Below are 5,864 nucleotides of genomic sequence, written 5' to 3'. Positions count from 1 at the left end.
AAACTGATATTTTTGCTCTTTAGCATATAAAAGAGATCCATGACAGAAGATTTTCTCAATGTGATCGAATTTCTTGGCTGTTGCTACTATGGGTGTTGATTGAGGATTAAGTAAAATGAAACTATTAACAGCTCAATCTTTTCCCCAGTGGTGAGGGGTTTTTCTTAGTTTTTTTAGTGAGATGTAATATTTGCTTTTTTGTTCAGATGTAATATTGAAGGTTATAGTCTTTTATTTTCTTCAGTAAGTGCTTCAAGTCTTCCTAAATTTCTTCAATGGTAATGAAGGAAGAAGTTCAAGCTTCACTAAAGGTATTGGAGGAAAAAATAAGGCCCCCAGAATAGATGGAATACAATTGAGATGCTTCAGCAAACAGATGCAGCCCTGGATGTGCTCACTTGTCTATGGCAAGAAATCTGGAAGATAAAGACCTAGCCAAATGACTTGAAAAGATCCATATTTCACCCCCTTTAATAAAAGTGATCCAACAGGGTCCAGAAACTATCAAGAAATATCATTAATATCACATGCAATTAAAATCTTGCTTACGATTATTCAAAATTGGCCATCACAGCACATTGACAGGGAATTTCCAGAAATTCAATATAAATTCAGAAGAAGCAGTGGCACCAGAGTTATCATTGCTGATTTCTGATGGCTCTTGAATGAAAGCAGAGAATACCAAAAGGAGTCTATTTATGTTTTGTTGACTAACAAATTATGGCTAACATTGAGAAGAATGAGAATTTCAGAATACTTAATTGTGCTCATGAGAAACTGATGCATTAGACCAAGAGACAGTTTTCAGAACAGAGCAAGGAAGCATTACATGTTTTAAAATCAGGAAAGGTGGGTGTTGGAATTGTATTCCTTTCTCCTTACCTATCTAATCTTTATGCTGCATAAATAATTAAATAAACTGAACTATATGAAAAAATAATGTGATATCAGGATTAGAAGAAGATTCAGCAACAATCTATGTTATGCAGATTACACAAGGGGTGGGGGAGCTGACATTTTTGTCCAATTTTCCAAGAAAATTAGTCCAAGAGCTTATCCATACTAGTAGAGCCTTGATAAAACTAAAACTGAGATTTTCCCATACGTAAGTCTGCAGCCTATCAAATAGATCACAAAAGTTCTTCCAATGTCATTAAAAATGCTTCTGGCATTACAATCCTGAAGGCACGGTGTTTAAATTCACTAGCTGCTCCTCAGAAGAAAGATGGGCAATCTCTTCCCATGTAATTTACCACCTCTGAAAACCCACTGGAGGGTCAGCAATAGGTCGGTTCTGACTCAGCAGGACACAACAACAACATTTATTGCTGAAAGTATGTGACACACGTGGTTGACATTACAATACTGCAGAAAAACATACAATACTCCAGAAAACAAAAACGGACTTGAGAGCTCATTAGATGGCTCTTTCTACTTCTGGGTGTATTTAAAAGTTTCGATAAGAAGATATTAGCATGCTTTGAATCAATATTAATGTCTGGTGATAAAATAATTTGTGCAAGAATTGTGTTTTTAAAAAAAATTTAGAAAACAATTTGTAAATACATTGCAAGGCCGTGTGTGTGTGTGTGTGTGTGTGTGTGTGTGTGTGTACACCCCTGCATATATAGAATGGGAAAGTTTGGAAATAAGGGCACTATGCATTCAAAGGTGTTTATTGTTGTGTGGTGGGTGATGATTTTCAAGTTTTTTCTTCTTGCCAACTGTATTTTCCAAAGTTTCTAAAATTATCAGTAACTTTTATAGTAAAAACCCAGTGATGGGTGCCAGTCTTAAGGTGTCCAGCCCACATGCTGGTGGCAGACGTAAAGAATGCTGCCTGGCCCAGCCCTGCTGAGCTCCCTTGGCCCCACCTCAAGAACCAAAAAGCAGGGAGGTGAGCCAGGTGTCAGAGCCAAAACCTGTGTCTAGGGGAGGGTGGCAGAGAGGCTCTGGGCTGGGATTTAGTTTCACTATGACCCCACCACCAAGGGCAAGAGAGGGTGCCAACCAGGTCTAGCCAGTGTGGGCTGAGAGGGCAGGGCACAGAAACTGCCTGCTGCTGCTGAGGACTGCCATGTGCCAGGTGCACACACTCCTTGGAGCTGCAGGACTGCGAGGCTTATTTAATAGACAGCACAGGGGAGGCTCTGTTCAAAATTCTCCAGCTTTTCCTGATTGCCCTCAAGGTAAGTCCAAACCCTGACACAGAACATCCAGTTATTCCTGCAACATCCCTTTTCTCGCAAGTCAGAAATACTCATAGCCTCTCCACAGGCTCCCACTACTTCCACCTCTATGCCCAGGGCTTTTCCTCAGTCACTCTAGCCCTCTCTTCACAGCCTCTTCAGCTCACTATGGTGTCTCTGTGGCAATGCCATCTCCAGAAAGCCCTTGTTAGCAGAGTCAGGCTATTGAGGCTTTCCCCATGAGCTCCTGTGGAACTGGGTTCCTCTTATTGTGCTGCTTTATAAACACACTTTCATATCCATTCCCCACCCTGCCCCGACATCTTCTGATCATGACCTCCCTGAGGACAGGGACCAGGGAAGAGCTGTCACAGAATTCTGCAAAGGAACCAAGCTCCAATAGTGGCACAATAGGTTAGCGAGCAAAGATAGTGAGGCTGACTTCTGGTCCTGTGTGCTCTTTTGACTGAGGTCCTTGTGCTGGACGCCATCCACACAAATAAGCACAATGTCATTGGCCTAGGCTCACACAATCTATGCAAATTTATGAATAAATTATTGAGAGGGCTGCCCAAGATCTCAGTAGTATGACAAAGCCAGGTTTCATGTCCAGATCTCCAGACTCCAGAAAAGATGTCTTACACTCCTTCAGAAAGGCAAGGCATGATTTTGCTTCAAGAAACAGATGATGAAAACAACTATGAGCTATCATCTAACCCCAGTAACAATAGCAAAGTTCAACAGAGCAGCAGACAACAAATGCTGATGAGGTTGTGAAGAAATTGGAACCCTTTATTCACTGTTGGTGGAATTTAAAATGGTTCAACCACTATGGAAGGCAGTACAGCGCTTTTTCAAAATGTTGGAAGTAGAAATACCATTTGACACCACAGTTCCACTACTGGGCATATACCCTAAAGAGACCAGAACTGCCACCTAAACATATATATGAACACCCATATTTATTGCTGTGTTGTTCGCACTAGAAAAGAGATGGAAGCAACCCAAATACACAGCAATAAATGAATGGGCAAAGATGCTGTGTTATATTCATATAATGGAATACTATGCAGCACTAAAAAACAAGGAACTAATAAAATATTATACAAAATGGGTGACTCTGGAGGATATTATGCTAAGTGAAATATCTCCGTCACAAAAGGATGAATAGTGCATAATGCCACTGTTATAAAACATGATTGACATTTGAGGTTGGGGGGAAAATAAGAAAAGAGGAGATAAATAATGAACACTGCAAAGGAATCAATGAGAGAAAGAATTATTTGAAAGGAATATATGAGTAGGCATTATTTACATGTCAACAGTACAGAATAAGAGATACATAGAAAAATGGACAGGGGTAGGAAGGAAAATGTGCAACAAGCAATAAATGGAAACCCAACTTTTTAGAAAAGAAACAGATGACAAGCTAGATGCAGGATCCAGATTGAGCAAAAAGCAAGTGAGCTCTGCTATGCAGCCTTATATGCTTGATATGCATATGTGATGCAAGTCACTCTCCCAGTGAGACTTCCTCAGCTGACTGATTAATGAGCAAAGGTGAGCATCAGAACCATAATCATTAAGGTGGAATGAAGAGCTATACAGACCAGGAAACTCTTCTCTCTCCTGAAGGGACATCAAAACACAAAGAAAGAGCTCACTGGAAACATGGTTGGCCACCTGAGCAAGGGGGCCATTGAGGCCATAATGCAACAAGGAGATACAACTATAAAACCTGTTCTACAAGTCGTTAACATTTGCCCCATTACTACAGGGAATAGTCCGCCCCATTATCAACTGCTGATGCGTGATGAACACTCTATCCTCTTTCATGTTGGCAACATAATTGAACCCTCTTGTTGAGGAAGAACGATTGTCAAGCAACTGTATTTGCCAGATTAACCGATTTATCGTGAGCACTCTGAAAGATGGAAGGAGAGTAGTTATTTTGATGGCGTTAGAAATTTTTAAGTCAGCGGAATCAGTTGGAATGAAGCTTGGTAATCCAGTGCCCTGTAATTAAGGACTTGGGCAGCAGCAATAGCAAGTCATTTCTACTCCAGTTGCAGCCAGCAGCCCACCAGGCAGCAAACCCCAGCCACGGAATGGGAGTGCAGGAATGGCGTCCACTGTACCAAAGGCTTGTGGTGCCTCATAGACATTTGGAAAAGCAGCAAGTACCAGCCTCGTGAGCATGGGTGGGGGCACGCAGGCATCCAAAGTGGTGCCCATTGCCAGCCTCACCCCTTACCAGTCCAGGTGGACTATTTGTGCTCGTGTCACCAACAAGTCAGATTCGTACCTGGAACAACTCTCGAGGAGAAGGAAAGCTCTTCTCTATTGAAGTGGTTGATGAAAGTGGTGAAATCCGAGCGACTGCTTTCAACGAGCAAGTGGAAAAGTTCTTTCCCCTTATTGAAGTGAACAAGGTCTATTATTTCTTGAAAGGTACCCTGAAGATTGCTAACAAAAAATTTTCAACCTCTAAAAATGACTATGAGATGACCTTCAATATTGACACCTCTGTCCTGCCCTATGAAGATGATCATCATTTACCCACAGTTCAGTTTGATTTCACGGGGATTGGTGACCTCGAGAACAAGCCCAAAGACTCAGTTGGGATCTGTGAGAAGTATGAAGATGCCACCAAGGTCATAGTGAAGTCTAACAACCGAGAAGTTTCAAAGAGAAATATCTATCTGATGGACACGTCGGGGATGGTGGTGTCGGCTACTCTGTGGGGAGAAGATGCTGATAGATTTGATGGTTCTAGACAACCCGTGATGGCCATCAAAGGAGCCAGACTTTCTGATTTTGGTGGCCGGAGCCTCTCTGTCCTGTCTTCAAGCACTGTCATTGTTAATCCTGATATCCCAGAGGTCTATAAGCTTCGTGGATGGTTTGATTCTGAAGGACAAGCCTTGGATGGTGTTTCCATCTCTGATCTGAAGTCTGGGGGAGCAAGAGGGAGCAACACCAACTGGAAGACTTTATATGAGGTCAAATCTGAGAACCTGGGCCAGGGTGACAAGCCAGACTATTTTAGCTGTGTGGCGACAGTGGTTTATCTTCGCAAGGAGAACTGTATGTACCAGGCCTGCCCAACTCAGGACTGCAATAAGAAAATAATAAGATCAGCAGAATGGATTGTACCGCTGTGAGAAGTGTGAAAGTGAATTTCCCAATTTCAAGTACCACATGATCCTGTCAGTAAATATTGCAGACTTTCTGGAGAATCAGTGGGTCACATGTTTCCAGGAGTCTGCAGAGACGGTGCTTGGACAGAGCACAGCTTACCTGGGAGAATTAAGAGAAGAATGAGCAGGCATTTGACAAAGCTTTCCAGAATGCCAACTTTGGGTCTTTTACATTCAGGATAAGAGTCAAACTAGAGACCTACAATGATGAGTCTCAAATCAAGGCCTTAGTGACAGATGTGAAGCGTGTGGACCACAGAGAATATGGCAGAAGGCGGATGGCAAACATCAGGAAGAATGCCAATCAGTAACATGAGAGATGCCGTGCTGACTGACTGGAGGTTGACAATAAAAAGTAGAAATGAAACTGATTTCTCCCCTCCCCACCCGCCCCCATGTGACAGTGCTACAGGAACCATACACGCAGGGAGCCTCTGTAGAGTGGACCAAGCAGTTTCCTCTTTTTTTTTTTTTT

At 42.3% G+C, this 5,864-nt stretch overlaps 1 pseudogene; it reads left to right on the top strand.

Annotated features, from left to right (window-relative positions):
- Positions 1–3,860: 3,860 nt before the first annotated feature.
- LOC102873151 lies at positions 3,861–5,700 on the top strand (annotated as a pseudogene).
- Positions 5,701–5,864: the final 164 nt, after the last annotated feature.

The sequence above is a fragment of the Elephantulus edwardii genome, unplaced genomic scaffold (genome assembly GCF_000299155.1).
Source record: "Elephantulus edwardii isolate Elephantulus edwardi_28Jun2011 unplaced genomic scaffold, EleEdw1.0 scaffold00160, whole genome shotgun sequence".
NCBI lineage: Eukaryota > Metazoa > Chordata > Mammalia > Macroscelidea > Macroscelididae > Elephantulus > Elephantulus edwardii.
This window is presented reverse-complemented; position numbering and strand designations above follow the sequence as displayed.